The sequence below is a fragment of the Schistocerca nitens genome, chromosome 9, assembly GCF_023898315.1.
Source record: "Schistocerca nitens isolate TAMUIC-IGC-003100 chromosome 9, iqSchNite1.1, whole genome shotgun sequence".
Taxonomy (NCBI): Eukaryota; Metazoa; Arthropoda; class Insecta; order Orthoptera; family Acrididae; genus Schistocerca; species Schistocerca nitens.
Genome location: NC_064622.1, coordinates 429,845,584 through 429,867,735, shown reverse-complemented (window position 1 = coordinate 429,867,735; position 22,152 = coordinate 429,845,584). Strand labels below are relative to the sequence as shown.

Here is a 22,152-nt window from a genome sequence, read left to right as displayed (position 1 = left end):
GAGACGAGCACAGTTTCTGTCATCTCCTTCGAGTCGATATAGCTGTCGTATGATATTAATATTTATTGACCGAAATCTACTATTTCTACTGTTTCTTTTGTCCTGACGCTTTTACTTGATCAGGAGTCATCTTCGTTCATCAATAAGATCATCCAGGTGTGTGCCTGTCAAAACGCAGATGTACTCACTCCGCCCTGCTACCATTGTGCTGGCAAACAATGCCTTGCCACTGCAGCAGCAATCAAACGCCCCCACCATTGTTCTGCGGATACAGTGGTAACATCATCGTGTCTTCAGGAAGCGAAGGCCAGAGGGTGAAATCGACAGCTGTGTTCGACAAGGCGACAGCGCACAGGGTTCAATGCTTGTACTGTATTGCTTGCCACCCAGGCTATTCATAGAGTGCGACTGAACAGTGACTGTGTCTACGGAAACAACACCGACAACACAACCCATACATTCCTAAGGGGAAAACGATCACGTGATGGTTCCATGTAATTTACTGCGGTGTATCTGTGATGAACGATTGTAAACACTAATGAGTAATTGTTTCCATAGTTTATATAGAGCACGACCCTTCATTTCTGCGTTACAATTGCACATTACGTCCACTTGAATTTGCCTACTGTTGCAAGCTGTTCCATGAAGCCCATTTTTCTGTTCTATTCAGGAACTCTTCAGTAGTTCACCGAGCGAGGTGGTGCAGTGGTTAGCACACTGGACTCGCATTCGGGAGGACGACGGTTCAATCCCGTCTCCGGCTATCCTGATGTAGGTCTTTCGTGATTTCCCTAAATCGCTTCAGGCAAATGCCGGGATGGTTCCTTTGAAAGGGCACGGCCGATTTCCTTCCCCATCCTTCCCTCACCCGCGCTTGCGCTCCGTCTCTAATGACCCCGTTGTCGACGGGACGTTCAACACAAAACTCCTCCTCCTTCTCTTCAGTAGTTCCCCTCAACACTTACCTAAGCTTCAACAATCTTTTGTAACATAAAATTGTGAGAAATTCAATCCTCTCATTATATTTATGTGTAGTACTCACCCTCCATGATTCACTTCCATATAATGCTACTCAAACACAGATACTTTCAGAAAATACTTCATAGCACTTACACTGACATTCCTTTTCTAACCTGTGTTGCTCCTTTAGAAAAGATATCTTGCTACTACCAGTTTACTCCACCCACTCTCTTTACTTTTGACGCCATCATTTTTTTATGATGTAACTTAACGTATCTATAATTTTTAGTGTATCATTTCCTAATCTAATACTCGTACCACCACATGGCTTAATTCAGATCCAAACCAGTAATTTCATTTTCCAACTTCTTATGCTCGTTTTACACCGTGTGCCCACGTCACTATCCATTTCTCTTAACCCATCTTCAGAAGGTTGGAAATTACGACGTAATGCTGAAATATACCAAATATCGAAAACATTTAAAACGTAATGAGAAAATATTTATTTCGAATGCAAGACAATAGAGTAACTAATAAGATTTTTAAATATTTGTGGGGTAAGGAGTCTACAACAAGCTGTGTCAACGAAGCTAATAAGAATTTAGAAAGAAACAATATAAAAACAAAAGATATAAAAAGTATTGAAAATGGAGGGATTCCAAGGAAGGGTAGCTAAAAAGACTAGTTCAATCTGCTCCGAAGACAGGAAGGTGAAACGTAGTGAACGGATGAAACCATACCGGAAAAGAAGAAAGAACAAAGAACGACGAACTGAAATTGAAACGTGGACCTCATATGATCTATTTACAGTAAAAAAGTTGCAGGACATATTCACCGAGTAAAAACACTCTAAGACCACTGGCAAGAGAGCATAAAGTCCCGAAGTCCCCTAAAATCCCACGTCATCCAAAAAATGTACAGGACACATCCATTAGGGTGTTCGCTCTTAACACAACACAGGACATGTTTACAACGTAGGTCAGGTGTATAAAGCGTCCTATGGGCCGTAAACGTGTGCCTTAAGAACACCTGGTCTAGGTTTTAAACTTGCCCTGTATTAAGAGCGAGTTAGTGCAAACACAGGTGGCTGTGTTCCTTATATGTTTGCATGACGTACCATTTTTGGTGATTGCGGGACTTTCTGTACACGTGCCAGTCCTCGAGTGCTTTTATCCGATGTCTGATGATGCTCCTGTGAGAATGAAAAGCGCCACAAATTAAATAAATAAAACCAGCCACGTGGAGTGGCCGTGCGTAAAGAGGCGTCATGTCACGAATCGTGCGGCCCCTCCCACCGGAGGTTCCAATCCTCCCTCAGGCGTGGGTGTGTGTGTTGTCCTTAGCGTAAGTTAGTTTAAGTTAGATTAAGCAGTGTGTAAGTCCAGGGACCGATGGCCTCTGCAGTTTGGTATCTTAAGAATTCACTCACAATTGAAAATTTTTTGAAATAAAACCACTTTGCAACGAAGACTGCCTATTCTTTGTTGAACATCGGAAGAGGGATGCTATACAATTAGCCGAAAGGTGGAGTGGTGTGATATTCATTATTTATTTTGTGTGCATTTTAATCTTTAGCAAATTTATGGTGAGTTTCAGTGACTGCATCATATTAATACAGGATGATTAAATGAAGGACAGTTTACAGTCCTTCCTCATTCCCTTCTCAATAACTGCCTACGTCATTTTAACTCGATTCTTAAAATTATACTCAGGTTTCAGCGTAAACTGTAGACTATTTTTCGCCCTTGAATTTTAACCGCAACGACTATATACCCTACTGGCCATTAAAATTGCTACACCACGAAGATGACGTGCTACAGACGCGAAATTTAACCAACGGGAAGAAGATGCTATGATATGAAAATGATTAGCTTTTCAGAACATTCACACAAGGATGTCGCCGGTGGCGACACCTACAACGTGCTCACATGAGGAAAGCTTCCAACCGATTTCTCTTACACAAACAGCAGTTGACCGGCGTTCCCTGGTGACACGCTGTTGTGATTCCTCGTGTAAGGAGGAGAAATGCGTGCCAACAGGTTTCCGACTTTCATAAAGGCCGGATTTTAGCCTATCGCCATTGCAGTTTATCGTATCGCGACATGGCTGCTCGCGTTGGTCGAGATCTAATGACTGTCAGCAGTATATAGAATCCGTTGGTTCAGGAGAGTTATACGGAACGCCGTGCTGGATCCCAAAGGCCTCGTATCACTAGCAGTCGAGATGACAGGCATCCTATCCGCATGGCAGCCACGTCTCGATCTCTGAGTCAACAGATGGAGATGTTTGCAAGACAACAAACATCTGCACGAACAGTTCGATGACGTTTGAAGCAGCATGGACTATCAGCTCGGAGACCATGGCTGCGGTTACCCTTGACGCTGCATCACAGACAGGAGCGCCTGCGATGGTGTACTCAACGACAAACCTGGGTGCACGAATGGCAAAACGTCATTTTTTCGGATTAATCCAGGTTCTGTTTACAGCATCATGATGGTCGCATCCGTGTTTGGCAACATCGCGGTGAACGCACATTGGAAGCGTGTATTCGTCATCGCCATACTGGCGTATCACCCGGCGTGATGCTATGGGGTGCCACTGGTTACACTTCTCGGTCACCTCTTGACACACTGACGGCACTTTGAACAGTGGACGTTACACTTCAGATGTGTTACGACTCGTGGGTCTACACTTCATTCGATCCCTGCGAAACCCTACATTTCAGCAGGATAATGCACGACCGCATGTTGCAGGTCCTGTACGGGCCTTTCTGGACACAGAAAATGTTCGACTGCTGCCCTGGCCAGCACATTCTCCAGATCTCTCACAAATTGAACACGTCTGGTCAGTGGTGGCCGAGCAACTGGCTCGTCACAATATGCCAGCCACTACTATTGATGAAGGGTAGTATTGTGTTGAAGCTGCATGGGCAGCTGTACCTGTACAGGCCATCCAAGCTCTGTTTGACTCTATGCCCAGGCCTATCAAGGCCGTTATTACGGCCAGAGGTGATTGTTCTGGGTACTGATTTTTCAGGATCTATGTACCCAAATTGCGTGAAAATGTAATCACATGTCAGTTCTAGTACAATATATTCGTCCAATGAATACCCGTTTATCATCTGCATTTCTTCTTGGTGTAGCAATTTTAATGGCCAGTAGTCTAACTTCAGATAGGTTATTCCATCCTACGTTGTGAAACGCTTTTTTTAAATATAAAAATAATGGATTCATATTCTAGCCCATGTTAATTTAACCGTATAAAATACGCAGCGTAATAGAAAGGCATCCGCAGCTCGTGTTCGTGCGGTAGCGTTCTCGCTTCCCACGCCAGGGTTCCCGGGTTCGATTCCCTGCGGGGTCAGGGATTTTCTCTGCCTCGTGATGACTGGGTGTTGTGTGATGTCCTTAGGTTAGTTAGGTTTAAGTAGTTCTAAGTTCAAGGGGACTGATGACCGTAGATGTTAAGTCCCATAGTGCTCAGAGCCATTTGAACCATTTGAATAGAAAGGCATATTCAAAACATTTCACCGATGCGGTGGTCAGATACAAGAGATTTTAGATATCCCCATGTCGCGATTCATTGAAATCAACTGAAACTGCACGTTTACTATTAGCAGTCATAAATCATATTCGTAAACTGCGATTACGGTTAGGCATCAGCTGTGCAATTGCTTAGTGACACTTTACATTTTGTGCCGACGCTGGGAATCTGACCAGGATTACACACTTAACGCGTAGCTGGCGCCTTAGCAAACTATCTGAGCTCGCCTTCCGGACGGATCCAAACTTTCATATGTCACCGTCCCTTAGGGCCCGCTTATTTTGTGTGATTCCCACACGGGAAGAGACATTATTACTATCGTCGTTTTTGCCTTTCTTGTCATGTAATTAAATGTTGTATAGTCTGTATTTTACAGTGTGTGTATAGTGCCTGATGCATGTCCGTAGGACACACACAGTAAAATACAGACTTTTGGAAAATTATCTAATTAATTTCATTTCCACTACACGTTTTAGAGATTTAAATCTCCATTACGAGGCGGAATTATGTCACTTAATAAGACATGTAGTGTAGTGTGTACGATTTTTGGGGTTAACCTGTTCACCGTCTAGTAGAAGAAGACAAAACATTATTTCAGTACATGGTAGAAAATCTTGTGGAGCTCTTTGATTGCGAAGATAAAAAAACATGTAGGTGTAAATACTTTCAATGTCACATGCTCCTTTTTTGGTCGTATTTACACCACTTATGTCATCACATACACTTTGTTTACAGTGAAGTAAGTAAAAAATGGTGTTTTGGATCAGCTACCTGGGATCGCTGGATGTATTTAGGTTTACATTTTTGTTCATTTTTTCAACCCAGGAGCTCCACAAAACTTCGAGTGATTTTCTAAAATAATGCCACAGGTAGCCCAAACGTCGTACACACAACAATTAATACATGTCTCATAAATACGCAGAAACCCACATTTTCATAGATTTTTAATATGCGAAACGTGTAGTGGAAGTAAAGTATATTATGACTGATAACAGAAAACTTGTTAATTTTAAATGACTAAAGGAAGCTTAATAATTTCTTGATAAGCTCGACCCTCTGTTTGACTTTCAGCGTACTACAAAGAGGGCCCCAATTGAAAAACGGGTGATCGTAGAGCAATGAAATTTGGTGAATACGTTTGTAACCACATACGCAGGAGAAATAATGAATAAACCATTGAAAGAAACACATTTCAATTTCTACATGAGAGGAATCACTTGTTAATTACGTACCTTGTTTACATTCCAAGTTACAAACTTTTCTCCGTGTGACTACCTCTACGCCCTCGAGAGCCTGGAAGTTTATACGGATGCCATTTCACAATAGTTCACTACACTTTTCGAACTCTGGACTTATTGAGTGTTCAGCTGTCGTTTTACAGCTCGCGCACTGATCGAAGGCCGGACATTGCGTTCAGCATTCTCAGTCGTCGCAATAGTAACTTCTTGAACAACATGTGGTACAACTGCCGTCGTTCTCTCCACGAAGCGAATCCAAAATCGCCATTTGATTCGAACTTCCTAACCACGTTATCCAACACCGGTGTGGAAAGAGGACCTCTCCTTGTCCATGTAATGCGTCAATACTCTCGAAATGCTGCGGCACTATTGTTGCTGTCTCGATAAAGCTGCTTTTCTAGTAAAGCCCTACTCACCTTGTCCAGACCCATGTACACTGCCTGCGACTGTAATAACTACTGGTGCTTGTGTTTCAACTCTACGTCGCCGTACCTTTACCGGTGGTTAACGGGAAGTCATGGTGGACTACTAACAACGCAAATCCAGCAGCGCAGAGTCTGCACAATACTCCTATAACGTTGAGTACCTATACGGTGAAGAGGTCCCGTCTACACTAGCTCCAGTTTCGAAAGTTATATTATAATCATCCTGTAAAACAAGATATACACTCCTGGAAATTGAAATAAGAACACCGTGAATTCATTGTCCCAGGAAGGGGAAACTTTATTGACACATTCCTGGGGTTCAGATACATCACATGATCACACTGACAGAACCACAGGCACATAGACACAGGCAACAGAGCATGCACAATGTCGGCACTAGTACAGTGTATATCCACCTTTCGCAGCAATGCAGGCTGCTATTCTCCCATGGAGACGATCGTAGAGATGCTGGATGTAGTCCTGAGGAACGGCTTGCCATGCCATTTCCACCTGGCGCCTCAGTTGGACCAGCGTTCGTGCTAGACATGCAGACCGCGTGAGACGACGCTTCATCCAGCCCCAAACATGCTCAATGGGGGACAGATCCGGAGATCTTGCTGGCCAGGGTAGTTGACTTACACCTTCTAGAGCACGTTGGGTGGCACGGGATACATGCGGACGTGCATTGTCCTGTTGGAACAGCAAGTTCCCTTGCCGGTCTAGGAATGGTAGAACGATGGGTTCGATGACGGTTTGGATGTACCGTGCACTATTCAGTGTCCCCTCGACGATCACCAGTAGTGTACGGCCAGTGTAGGAGATCGCTCCCAACACCATGATGCCGGGTGTTGGCCCTGTGTGCCTCGGTCGTATGCAGTCCTGATTGTGGCGCTCACCTGCACGGCGCCAAACACGCATACGACCATCATTGGCACCAAGGCAGAAGCGACTCTCATCGCTGAAGACGACACGTCTCCATTCGTCCCTCCATTCACGCCTGTCGCGACACCACTGGAGGCGGGCTGCACGATGTTGGGGCGTGAGCGGAAGACGGCCTAACGGTGTGCGGGACCGTAGCCCAGCTTCATGGAGACGGTTTCGAATGGTCCTCGCCGATACCCCAGGAGCAACAGTGTCCCTAATTTGCTGGGAAGTGGCGGTGCGGTCCCCTACGGCACTGCGTAGGATCCTACGGTCTTGGCGTGCATCCGTGCGTCGCTGCGGTCCGGTCCCAGGTCGACGGGCACGTGCACCTTCCGCCGACCACTGGCGACAACATCGATGTACTGTGGAGACCTCACGCCCCACGTGTTGAGCAATTCGGCGGTACGTCCACCCGCATGCCCACTATACGCCCTCGCTCAAAGTCCGTCAACTGCACATACGGTTCACGTCCACGCTGTCGCGGCATGCTACCAGTGTTAAAGACTGCGATGGAGCTCCGTATGCCACGGCAAACTGGCTGACACTGACGGCGGCGGTGCACAAATGCTGCGCAGCTAGCGCCATTCGACGGCCAACACCGCGGTTCCTGGTGTGTCCGCTGTGCCGTGCGTGTGATCATTGCTTGTACAGCCCTCTAGCAGTGTCCGGAGCAAGTATGGTGAGTCTGACACACCGGTGTCAATGTGTTCTTTTTTCCATTTCCAGGAGTGTAGTATAGATACTGTGTAAAATAGACGATATCAGATAGAAAAGTACGTAACTATGTAAGTTTGGCACCAATTATTTAGTTACATGAAACAGTGCGACTTAAGTGCAGTGAAACGAGCGGGTTTCCGTTTCTGCGAAAGTCCAGCAGTTGTAAACAGAGCAAGGGGGCGTGGAGCGTGCGACGCCATGGAGCGACTCGTTAGCGGAGCCACGTGCGCGTATCGATATATCGACCGCGGTGTGACGCCACGAGCTATCGCGCTGACCGTGCCACTCGTCGCTGTGCCATTACCCCCTGCTACCCCCCCTCCACCCCCCACGCCCTCACGCCTTTTTCCATCCCACCAGCCTGGTGACCCGGTGTGTCGCGTTCTGCTGTGTCCCTCCTCATGCGAGGGAATGCTTTATTAAATTCGTCGCAGTTAAGTGATGGCTGCCCGTCTCAAGTGCCGCGGCGAAATTAACGCATGCCGCGCCCGAGTCGTAGCGTCAGAGTGATGGTTGCGAGCCATACTGGCTCATCATGGCGCTAGAATCGGAATTCCTTCACGTATCGAAAAATATCGCTGATCTGCCTCTAGACGCGACAGATCAATCATTACATTTTCTCTCTGCAGATAAAACAAGTGTTATTCTGAGGGACTAGCATTTTTCCTGAGGCTTCCCCTGCGTCCACATATGTCACACATCTTTCACACATAAATATGTTTCACAAATATTTTAAATTTTCACACATATTTAATCCGTATTTGTCACGAATTTCACCCGGTAGGTTCATCTGAATTCTGACGAAACTAATTCTGTTAGTAGTTGATATTCGTTTCGAGAAAAATGGCCTGTCACTTGAAACAGTATGATTGTCCGATATTTTACTCCAAGCGACTTTAGAGAGGACCGCAGTTGGGATACTGAACTGTGTGTCACGATCTTCAGCTCCGACACAAGCAGGGGAAATTACCGGCTCGTAACACTGTGTTCTTAATGCAGATTAGAGACAGATTGCGTTTCATACTTTTCAAATACTCCATGTCAACCACTTACTGGAAAGATATACCAAAACGTTGTTTCATGACGTTTCTACACGTCACCTCATCTCATCACCAGCCACAGCTCTAGCGGTAGCAAACATATTTTAACACCCACAGTATTTTTATACAACTAACGAATCATGTAAATAACAGTTTTGGTTGAAATTGCTCCATTCGTTCCACGTTGATGCTTCTGTGTCCGCTCCTTTCACGCTAAACCCTCAGTTAAGGGGACCACATCGTGGGTTAGGTCGAAAAAAATCGATTTTCGGTTTTCATCATATTTCGATAGATTAAGGTTTTATTTAAGTACTATGAAAAGGATTTTGCTGTAAAAAAATTTTTTTAGCATTTAAATAGTATTTTCCTACCCACTTTTCTTGCACCCACTTTTGTGCATATATTTTAAAACTTTATATCTCTTACATTGCACGTTCGGGATTTTTTTTTACTCCCGAGTGTGTTGGCTATCCTTGGAATGCAACGGTCGGTATTCTTTTGTTTCTGCTGTTTGTAAACAACACGCTTTCAAACACGCGGTTAATTTTGTTCAAGTGTGATTGAAAACTTGCAGGTATACTATGGGCAGGCAATTAGGAGAAATAAAGATAATATGGAGGCAATGAAGGAGATATGAAGACCAATGAAGACCATATTCTCCCATAAGTCCTCTACTGATGATAAGCCATGTCATGGATTGTGTCCATCAGGAGAAAATTCGTGGTGCAAATACAATAGGGCTCAGGCAACTGGAGAATCTTATTCTGACCAGCATTTTCTTCCTGCTGCTGTTATTACAGCAATGAAACCTATTTTCAGAGACTTGGCTCATCCTGACCTGCTAAGAAAATGTCTGCATGGGCAGACACAGAACCCAAATGAATGTTTCAACAGCATCATTTTGAGCTGCCTTCCTGAAACTGTATTTGTAGGCATGTATAGAATGAAACTAGGAGTTCATGATGCAGTTATTGCTTTAAGTTGTGGTAATATTGGAATGTGTTGGGTACTAAAAAAAAACGGATAAAGTAGATTCTAGTAGAATGGACTTGATTAGCATCATGTAACTTACAGTAATAATATTAAGGTCCTGCATCACATAGTTTTGTCAGAAATGGGTCAAATACTTGCATAAATTAACATGGGTTAGATAGGCAGGGAGTGGTCCCCTTAAAGGGATCCTAAGCTTGTCTTCCTGTGACATACATTCCTCAAGACAGCAAGTCATGCTAGTGCCAGTTTTTGTAGAATTTCCTTCAGACTTTACACAAATTTGCTGATATTTCACTGTCCAGAAATAGGTATACAATACTAATATCGTCGTTATAAAATCCTTTTGCCTGTCACGTCTTCCACCCCAACCCACACCGCGATGGATCGTCGGGGTATATTACGCCAAAATATTTCTGTACAAATAATGAGTCACGTTTGTACAAAATTTGATTGAATTTGCTTCAGACGATCCTGAGTTAAGTTTCTATGTCACTCCATTTTTATCCCCACCCCTCTTGATGGTTGGTCGTTCTTACCCTCACAGAAACCTTTTCGGGCGTCCGAAGAACAGCGCACCAAAGTTTCATCGTAATCGGATGACTGGTATATGGCTGCACGGTCAAGAACAAACAAATACGAAATAAAAAAACGTGTCTCTGCCTTGACCAAACCTAGTTTTTGTTGTTTCACTGCCCATACAGGTTTAGAAGAAATTTCTCCATTTTCAGTGCGTTTTATTTATTATCTTATTATTGCGTATTGGCGTTCCCAAGCATGTTTGGTATTTGCAGCACAACTATAATTATTGCCTTACATTTTTTTGTTGATCTCGGGTTTTTCGTGTTTCTGTTCGAGTGAACTTCCTAACACAAACTGTTTCACTGGTTCTCGGTACGTGAGTATCACACAAACAGTGAAACAGTGTGTTGTAGGAAGCTCACTCGAACATCCTGCAGAAACACGAAAACTAGGGTTCTACAAAAACTGACGTACTGGAAGCCAGTAATTATAACTGTGCTGCAAATGATAACATTATAATGCAATAATAAGATAATACATAAAACCCACTAAGGAAGGAGAAACTTTTCAGAAGCTAAATTAAGAAGAACTGCGTTTGCTCAAGGCAGAACCACATTTCCTTTCTACAAAACAGATAATTTCATTTTTTGTATTAGTTGTAGCTGATAAAGTGGTAAGTGACATTAGCACTTGCCTACATAATACATATCAACGCTTAACTGCAACAAAACGCAGTGTTTTATTGTTCTGACACGAAACTAGTGTATAAGCGGAACTGGGTTCTCCAATGTGATAAGTCACTGAAGCCGACCATTTGAACTTTCTGGACTAAGTGTAGATGGAAAGCTTTCTTGGTTGTATCAGATACATTCTAAGACTTGTGTAGGAAATGTATGCTTCTGTAGTCACTATAACAATGACCTGCACTGTCAGTGACAGTGAAACGTCAACCAGCTTGCTTTGGCGCTGGTCAGCAGCATGTACGAATTTTACAAAATGCGTAACACTGTGCTCTCTGTGATAATGTTACTTATTCTGCTACGGGTTTCGCTCTTAAACCATCATCAACGGCAGGAATATTATCGCCGATGTATCACATGACGTACATGATGTGCCATACGTTACTACTGAAAACCATAATTACCAACAAAAATTAGGAATTGTGCTTTTATGTTAGGCACCTCTGTCCTTTCAGCAAGAGAATGCTTACCACAGAAGTGCGGTCAGACTGAACTGGGTTGCCAGTTCGCAAACCTTGGCTGTTAACAGCGCGTAGCGTTGCGCAGTTGGAGGTGAGCCGCCAGCAGTGGTAGATGTGGGGAGAGAGATGGCGGAGTTTTGAGAGCGGATGATCTGGACGTGTGTCCATCAGACACAGTAAATTTGTAAGACAGGATGTCATGAACTGATATATATATTTTATGACGTATGAACACTATTAAGGTAAATACATTGTTTGTTCTCTATCAAAATCTTTCATTTGCTAACTATGCCTACCAGTAGTTGGTGCCTTCAGTAGTTTGAATCTTTTATTTAGCTCGCGGTATTGGCGCTCGCTGTATTGCAGTTGTTCGAGTAATGAAGACTTTTGTGAGGTAAGTGATTTGTGAAACGTATAGGTTATTGTTAGGGCCATTCTTTTGTAGGGATTTTTGAAAGTCAGATTGCGTTGCGCTGAAAATATTGTGTTTTAGTGTAGTGATGATCAGAGTAAGTAAAGAGAGAAACGTCTGAATACGTTCAGTTTTGCTCAGCTGTTTGAAAATCAAATAACGTAAGGGGTTTACCAGCACAATAATTCATAAATTTTTCTAAGGGGACGTTTCACATTGTACGGAAGGTGTGCACTGTTCAACAGCTTTCATTTTCAATAGGAATCCAGCAGGACTGGAAAAAAATTATTGACGAATGCTAAATATTCAAAACCAAGTTGAAAACTTGCCTCATAGCACAATCCTATTCTTTACAGGAGCGCCTGCTTTGTTTGAGAACCTTTCACTGTAATGTGTTACTCATTTGTATACTCACTCACATTTTTTATTGTTTTACCAATTTTTAATTTTTTTGTTTACAAATTTTTTAATCGTCGTTCAGTAATCTGTGTATTTACTCTTTCACTGACCAAGTAACTTGGCCTCGCGTAGTTTCAAGGACGTTTATAAATAAAAACAAATTAAAAAATTCACTTCCTAACAAAAAACAGAACATCTGATAATTTATTTATTTTGTCCATCTCAACTGCACGAATACACTATTATTGCTGCAGTGGTTACAGGTTTCAGGCTGACACACCCACTCTCAAACGACGCACTTTCTTGCTAACCATGACTAGTTGTACAACATAATGGCAAACGGCACGATTAACTCCTGTACAGAAAGTCAAACTGTGCGCAACAGGTACTCCTACCGATATCTGTCTATGTGTCTCCAGTATGTACCTAGGTGCGCGAGAACGAAACTTGTGGAGACATTGCTGCTATGATTCCCGATATATCACAGATAATTTTTTGCTGTTTTACTATGTACATCATCTCTCTCGCAAATACCGGTATTAAAAGCTCCAATTGCGTATGCCCTTAAAAGTCATTAGAATTCTGTTCATGGGTCTGACAGGATTATTCCGATAAGTAGGAAATTCCACTCTCGCTTTGATTTGACCGAATAATCACCGCCTTTCTTTTGAAAGATGAAATCTTTCCTCAAATTTCCTGTCCCTGTAATCTTCGAAAAAAAAATTCCCTGTGCACAAACATATCACTTGTTTGTGGGCACGGTTTAAATGGTCAAGATATAACATTTAGTCACCTTCTATGCCATCTATAACATCAATGCGCGCTGCCATGTTAATACAGTACGTATTTACCTTATTTTAACGGCGATCAATTCATGATAAAAGAGCCTCCAATCTCGGTCACCTTTAACCGGGAACAACTCCTTCATTTAACTGTAACCTAGGTTGATGACGAATTTTGCGTTGACCAGGGTTAAATGCTGACTTAACTGCAGTTAACTCAAAATGGTTCAAATGGCTCTGAGCACTATGGGACTTAACATCTATGGCCATCAGTCCCCTAGAACTGAGAACTACTTAAACCTAACTAACCTAAGGACATCACACAACAGCCAGTCATCACGAGGCAGAGAAAATCCCTGACCCCGCCGGGAATCGAACCCGGGAACCCGGGCGTGGGAAGCGAGAACGCTACCGCACGACCACGAGCTGTGGACTGCAGTTAACTTTTGGGTGCCGTCGTTGCTGTCGGCCCCCAGTGTTGACTATTCGAAACCCCAGTGCTTTGGTGGTTCCACAATATCCCCTCCTAGTGCAAGCAGCACTGAAGAGCTTCGTCAAGGTATCTTCGCTTTCTCCAGCGGAATCCTACAGCCGGACTGCTCCGCTGCGCCTCTTGTCGCCAACCATAGGAGCTGCTCGTCGCACTATCCACGCACTGCTGGCTGCGTCAAATGCGTCCCTTTATGGAATCAAATTGATGACCCCTCACCAGCGGCGAGGCAGGAGGCACAGATATGAATGAGATTACGATGTATTTGGATCACAATGCGGCGATGCTGCCTTGAGATAGTCGCACATCGTCCACCAGAACCTGGACGACGTGTATGCCTCCTCTTACATTCCCATGCAGTCCAACATCAGGCCTGGATATTGTATGATTCGACGACCCACAAAATGGAGGCAATGAGGCCCCCTCAAACTCCGCTGCATCACACAAGTATGCCGCATCTCTGTCTCCTTCACTGTAATCACTAAACATGAGACGCTTTTCACGCCCCTTTTATAACATATCAGGACTGGTACTAAAACTGATCACGAACAACACTGGGAACTACACGAACGCACTTCTGTTTCCAGTCTACCTGTCACAGAAATTGCAACTCAAATCATTTACAAAGCCGCAGATTGCGTCTACGTTCACAAAGTTACACTTACATCAGACCATGGTATCTGGATGATTCATTTTGCTGCTCTCAGTACCTCAGTCGGTAAAAACGGCATCCTTATACGATCACTTTGTCTGTCCTCCAGTCTATCTGTCCGTCCGACTGGTAAGAACCCATTTTCTCAGAATCGGATAGACGTATGAAGTTCTAAATTTACGTCACATACTTAAGTCAGTGGCCGCTTGGCTTTGTGAAAAATTTGGTTTTCTAAATCAATACAGTTGAAAGATACGACAATTTATCTCCAATACTTTTACATTAGTAAACTAACTCTTCAAAATCTGTTGGGTACCCCCGTTGAAGCAGAACCATGAAACTTGGCTAGAAGCTAGGTTTCACATTACACGTAAAGGAAAAATTCGAAGATTGTTAATTTGGGATTATACCACATAAAATACTTATTTTCTTTTGTATTAGAACTCAATTGCATTCATCATTCGTCTAAAGCACAACAGAAAAATATTATTGCATGTAAACATAAAATTTAAGTTGTAGTCACGTTTCAATAAGTAAATAAAAAATATTTCATTAAATCTCTTCTCTCGACATGTATAAACTGAACTACCCTGGACGCTTCTTTTTGTATATCTGTGCTTGCCTCATGAAATACTATAGAGAATTTGGTACAGTCTTGGAATTTATGAGGCTGATATCGATAACAGGCAAAAATCGTCAAAATTCTCGATTTCAGGGACGGATGAACTATCCACATACGTAGTATGTTTGTGCAGAACACTAAGTATGACACTCACACTCGAACTTGGACATTTTTTGTCAGGCAGTATATTTTCTAATGATGTCATTCCACCTTCCATTACAGCATCTCCTTAGTTTTTTTGTTATCTCGTGGGATCTAGAAAATTACTTACATGGTGCATTCACCATCTATCCCCGCGTACCCGCACCCTCCGATTCAATTCATAATGTATTCTTATCCCACAGCTGACAAGTGCGAGAATTATCGCACAATCAGCTTAACAGCTCATGCATCGAAGCTGCTTACAAGAATAATATACAGAAGAATGGTAAAGAAAATTGAGAATGCGCTAGGTGACGATCAGTTTGGCTTTAGGAAAAGTAAAGGGACGAGAGAGGCAATTCTGACGTTACGACTAATAATGGAAGCAAGGCTAAAGAAAAATCAAGACACTTTCATAGGATTTGTCGACCTGGAAAAAGCGTTCGACAATATTAAATGGTGCAAGTTGTTCGAGATTCTGAAAAAAGTAGGGGTAAGCTATAGAGAGAGACCGGTCATATACAATATGTACAACAACCAAGAGGGAATAAAAAGAGTAGACGATCAAGAACGAAGTGCTCGTATTAAGAAGGGTGTAAGACAAGGCTGTAGCCTTTCGCCCCTACTCTTCAATCTGTACATCGAGGATGCAATGATGGAAATAAAAGAAAGGTTCAGGAGTGGAAATAAAATACAAGGTGAAAGGATATCAATGATACGATTCGCTGATGACATTGCTATCCTGAGTGAAAGTGAAGAAGAATTAAATGATCTGCTGACAGGAATGAAAGTCTAATGGGTACACAGTATGGTTTGAGAGTAAATTGGAGAAAGACGAAGGTATTGAGAAGTAGTAGAAATGAGAACAGCGAGAAAGTTAACATCAGGATTGATGGTCACGAAGTCAGTGAAGTTAAGGAATTCTGCTACCTAGGCAGTAAAATAACCAATGACGGACGGAGCAAGGAGGACATCAAAAGCAGACTCGCTATGGCAAAAAAGGCATTTCTGGCCAAGAGAAGTCTACTAATATCAAATACCGGGCTTAATTTGAGGATGACATTTCTGAGGATGTACGTCTGGAGTACAGCATTGTATGGTAGTGAAACATGGACTGTGGGAAAACCTTAACAGAAGAGAATCGAAGCATTTGAGATGTGGTGCTGTAGACGAATGTTGAAAATTAGGTGGACTGATAAGGTAAGGAATGAGGAGGTTCTACGCAGAATCGGAGAGGAAAGGAATATGTGGAAAACACTGATAAGGAGAAGGGACAGGATGATAGGACATCTGCTAAGACATGAGGGAATGACTTCCATGGTACTAGAGGGAGCTGTAGAGGGCAGAAATTGTAGAGGAAGACAGAGATTGGAATACGTCAAGCAAATAATTGAGGACGTAGGTTGCAAGTGCTACTCTGAGTTGAAGAGGTTAGCACAGGATAGGAATTCGTGGCGGGCATCATCAAACCAGTCAGTAGACTGATGACAAAGAAAAAATCCCGGAGTACCGCTGATCTACCTGACATTCCAGATTAAAGTTCTCCGCGATTTTCCTAAACTGCTTGACATAAATTGGAACATTTTCTTTCTAAAGGGCACTGATAGTTTTCACCCTTCCTTTGTCAATCCCAGCTGCGTTCATTTCCATTTAATTTTGATAGTGATTATGACTTCATCTTCCTCTGCAGTCGGTTTCCTGATTACTTTTTGAAGAAGGAACTTATCAAAAAAGAGTTCCTCAACACTTGTTTGTCTAATCAGCGCGAAGGCGCTACATAAATATTAAAGTTGAGACGAGGTAGTTACTGGGATTAAGGAAAACTTGGAAGGGAGGACCCACCAGTATAACTTTCTTTCAACACGACCTGTTTATTTAACAATATACAAACTGTGTTTGAGAGCTAATCAAAGCATTTAACCATAAAATTTTCTTTAAAAAAATTAACAAATTTGCAAAATTATTTTGACCCTAAATCTTAAGTTGAATAAGCTTAAAAAGAAATCTGAAGGGCTGTATTGGAAAACAGCAAACAATACGACAATGATCACAACACGGCCGCACCTGCAGCCCTACGGTTTTCGGATGAAACAGCGGTGTTTACTACCGCGCCGGACACAGGCGTAGGTAAATGATGCATTAGAACAGCGATTTCTCTGAGGTTACCATTGCTACTAAACATGTTCGAGTGAATGAAAACTAACGAAACTGTGTCTTGCAATCTGTCCTTAAAAAACACCATCTGCTTTCAATAGTTAATGCAGCACACTCTTTTTGTAAAAGCAGATTGGTGTACTGAAAGCAGGTATACAGCATATTACTCCCGATTTTTTGGCTACAAAACCCTGTTTTTCACCGTAATTTCCGCTGAATGCAACGGTCATACGCCGGGGAGTCCTGCATGATGCCACTCTTCGGCTCGACTTCGGCCTCAACCATGAGCGAGGTCATCAGAGAGAATAACGTCTTCAGACACGCAGACGACGGCTGAGGGTTCGCTTTTGAACTTATTCTTCATAGGAGATGTGGTGTGGCAGCAGTCCATCGATTACCGTTTTGAACCCTTGTGTCACAGCCTGTAATGATGTTCAACAAAATAGTTTGTCATTACCAGCCTCGTAACGAGCAAGCAATTACGCACATATGGTCCTTCGTCGCTCATTGTGGCCTTCTATTAGGCAGCGAGGAACCCGAAGGACACACGCCGTTGAGTAGCCAAACTGGTGGACGAGTGTGTCAGCGCCACCAACAGAGAAGTCTAGTTGCCCAGAGGAGTTATTGATTGTGATTCGTCCATCACCTCGAATGATAGTGTCTTCGTGCTCCAGCATCGCAGTCACAGGTATGTACAACCGGCCAGCATGCGAGAGATAGGACTGGTTTGCGCGACCTTGTTGTGATGATGGCAGATACCTTGCCCAACGACCTCCCGTGCTCTTATTCTCTATAAAAAATGGCTGAGAACTATGGGACTTAACGTCTGAGGACTTAGAACTACTTAAACCTAACTAACCTAAAGACATCACACACATCCATGCCCGAGGCAGGATTCGAACCTGCGACCGTAGCAGCAATGCGGTTCCGGACTGAAGCACCTAGAACAGCTCGGCCACAACTAATCACTATCAGGACTCTATAAACATTCTGCAAGCGCCTCTGAATATCTACAACGCTACGTTTTTCCGCCAAAAGAAAGTCAATGATATGTCTCTGCTTGGACCGTAGTTCCGTAAAAGACGCCATTCTGAAGCCTCTGTACATCGCCGCCATGAATGTATAAGGGCTGAAGGGGAAATATTCCACGCTCCACATATCAAAATCAGAATTTTTTTCAACCTAAATTGGCCAAGAAAAAAATGCGTTTCGTTACTTATCGCATGCCCCTCGTAGATACGGGCATAATTGTGTAAATGTTGGATGCGTTGAACGATTTCTTTGTGAGGTAACGTGCTATTGGTTTACGCTGCATGCGAGACCAGCTGTGTAGAACGAAGATATCTGTTCTGTATGGAGAGAAAGGTGTCGCTCGCAGTGAGAGGCAATCACCCACAGGGTGTGGAGAAGAGGGGAGGGGCGAAGGGGGAAAGGAGGGAGCTCCAGCTCCGCCCAGCCCTCAGGTCTTCATTAGTTTCTTTCCTTTCCCACTTCTATTCAGAGCCATACAATCGGTACGACTGCATATCATCCGGCGGGTAGAAAACAAATTTGCATCTTCGTTTGCATTTACCACTCAAGTAGCATATTTTAAAGAATCCCTCTGTTCTCTTAGATACTCCACCTCTCTCGCAATATAATGGCCAGAAAAAATGAAACATATGTGCCAACGTCAGATAACGACTTTCTCTCTCTCTCAGGACGGACGAGCGCGCGAGGTAATAAATAGGGCGCGACTTGTGTTGAGGAGCTTTGGAAAGTAGCAAGTTGCAACCCTCTTGTTTTCGTAATACTTCTCCTTTATTAACAGACACGACCGTAGTTTAACGTAAACTTTCTCGGCGTATTTCAGTGTTTAATTCCTCCCATAGTACCTGCCGTCAACTGAAAGTAACGTTTCAACGAGTTTTCTGCTCGTTTCTTTCTACTGAAGTTGACAAACAGAAAACATGTTAAAGTATTTCTCCAAAGCCGGCCGGAGTGGTTGTGCAGTTCTAGGCGCTACAGTCTGGAACCGAGCAAGCGCTACGGTCGCAGGTTCGAATCCTGCCTCGGGTATGGATGTGTGTGATGTCCTTAGGTTAGTTAGGTTTAATTAGTTCTAAGTTCTAGGCGACTGATGACCTCAGAAGTTACGTCGCATAGTGCTCAGAGCCATTTGAACCATTTTTTTTTTTTTTTTTTTTGTTTCTCCAAGACTACACTGCCGCTCGGCTGATAACCGCAGAAAACTTCTTCCATATTCAAACACCGTATTTGCCAAATTAACCACGACATTTTCGTAGCTGTATCCCTCTTGAACTTAGCTGTGTTGGCTGAGAATTCTGACAGTGTGAAGTTGTGTCGGAAGAGACGATTGAAGTTATGCGGATTCTGATTAGTCTATGTTGTAGAGGGACGTGTGCTGAGACCTGGCTAGTGGCTTTCCTAGCCTTTGGCCCCGAGTTTTCGGGATAATCGATGTTGAAGTTTCGTGCGTTCCACCTGTAACTGTAACGTAAGACACATTTTAAGCAAGTTAAAGTAGCGCAGCGACTAAGGTTCGGTAAGAGTTCAAATCCAGACCATGCACATTTTTGTGAGTTTCAAGGTACAGAAAATCATGAAAGAAAAGGCATTTTTGTTGAGATCCCGGGACCCACAAACTATGCTGACATTCGCCATGTTTATAAGGCGAGGTGACAAAAGTCATGTGATGCGTCCTAACATCGCATTGGATCCCCTTTTTCCCGGCGTAATGCAGCAGCACGACGTGGCATGGACTCAACAAGTCGTTGCAAGTCCACTGCGAAAACAATGAGCCATGCTGTCTCCAAAGCCGTCCATAATAGCGAAAATGTTGCCAGTACAAGATTTTGTGCCCCAAATAACGTCTCTATTACGTCCCATAAATGCTCAGAGGAATTCCTGTCGGCTCGTCGGGGTAGCTAAATCATTCCCTCGAACTGTTCTGAATGTTCGTTAAACCAGTCGCGAACTATTGTGGCCCAGTGACATTGTGCATTGTCACCCATGAAAGTTCCTTCATTATTTGGGGACATGAAGGCTATGAATTCCTCTAAATGTTATTCAGGTAGCCGAACACAGCCATTTCCTGTCAACATTTGATTCAGTTGGACCCAAGGACCCAGTCCATTCCACTATGGAGCCAACACCAGCTTCCTCAGTGTCTCGTTGGCAACTTGTGTCCGTGGCTTTGTGAGGTCTGGTCCACTCTCCAATTCTCCCAACAGCTCTCACCGACGGAAATCGGGACTCACGTGACCAGGCCACGGTTTTCCATTCGCCTAGCGCCCGACCGATATGATCGCGGGTCCAGGAGAGGCGTCGCATGTGATGTCGTGCTCTCAGCAAAAGCACTCCCGCTGATCGTCTGCTGCCGTAGCCCATTAACGCCAAATTTAGCCGCACTGTCCTTACTGATTCGTTCATCGTACGTCCCACATTGATTTCTACGTTCATTTCAAGTAGGTTTACTTGTCTGTTAGCGATGAAAACTCCTGACAGCTATACGCAAACGCCCATACTACCTGTCGTTAAATGAAGGCGTTGTCGTGTGAGAGGTAATGTCTGAAGTTTGGTATCTTCGCCACGCTGTTGACACTGTCCATCTAAGATTATTGGATTCTCTAACAATTTCCGAAATTCATATGTCCACTTGGCAGTCCACATTCAGTCTGTTAATTCCCGTCATGCGTTCCACAGGAATCACGTGCGCACAAATAACAGCTTCACCAATGCAATGCCGTTTTATGGCTTGTGTACGCCATACTATCACCATGTGTGTATGTCTATATCGTCACGTAATTACTTTTGTCAACCCAGTGTATAGACACCGTGACGTCGAGGAGATTAAACAACCAGCCAGTATAACATTGGTGAGACAATCCATTATACAAGGTTAATTAGAGAGTGTCTCCAGGAGCTTCCTTTCATCTGAATACCTCTTCGCATCTGGTAGCGGATTCCTGCTTTCTGATTGGACGTGACTATATGCCGTGACGAGTGAAACTTCCGAGATCCATCCCCTTACTCGCCAATCATCACAGAAACACAAGCTAAGTAGAAACACTGTGTTTAATTACACAAATAAAAAACTGATTATGCTGCGATATGGATGTTGGATAAGGGACTAACATTTGTGAACACCCCATAGATCTTGCCCGTCAAGTACGTTATCAGTGCCGTTGAGCAAGTCATCTTATAACTTCCCAGTGAGACTGCTGAAGAAATAAAGCAAGAATGTTGCAGACCTGTAACCAGGATGCTCGCAACCAAGCGGAACATCAAGAGTGAAGAAAAAAAAAGCTCCGCTCCTTAAGAGAAGACACAGAAATAGTAATTTTACCTGCTGGAAAGGGAAATGCTGCTATTGGTTCAAATGGCTCTGAGCACTATGGGACTCAACTGCTGAGGTTATTAGTCCCCTAGAACTTAGAACTAGTTAAACCTAACTAACCTAAGGACATCACAAACATCCATGCCCGAGGCAGGATTCGAACCTGCGACCGTAGCGGTCTTGCGGTTCCAGACTGCAGCGCCTTTAACCGCACGGCCACTTCGGCCGGCCCAATGCTGCTATTCTCCGGTCTGTAACATCTTACTTAGGCAACGTGACGAATCTGCTGCAGGACTCAGCGTATCGTGCTCTCCAGAAGGATCGAACTGATACAGTACAACGGAATGCAACTGCCCTACTCAAATCGAGCCAGTTTCTTGAACGTCTTAAAAAGTGCTTAAAAGTGCCAGCTCCACCACGACTATGGGCTGCCTAAGATACATAAAGAAGTGCTTCCGCTTCGCCTCATTGTGAGCAGTATAACAACCCCAACATTACCTAGCACAATTTTTGTAAAACGTGAAAATCGTATTCGAAAGACGATTTTATGCAGCGGCTGAGAACAGTGTCTCGAACCAGCAGACGTATTAGTGTGTGTCGA

At 43.6% G+C, this 22,152-nt stretch overlaps 1 non-coding gene across 1 annotated transcript; it reads left to right on the top strand.

Annotated features, from left to right (window-relative positions):
• Positions 1 to 691: 691 nt before the first annotated feature.
• On the top strand, positions 692 to 764 carry Trnaa-cgc (transfer RNA alanine (anticodon CGC)). Its single transcript has one exon. It is a non-coding gene; the product is annotated as a tRNA-Ala (tRNA).
• Positions 765 to 22,152: the final 21,388 nt, after the last annotated feature.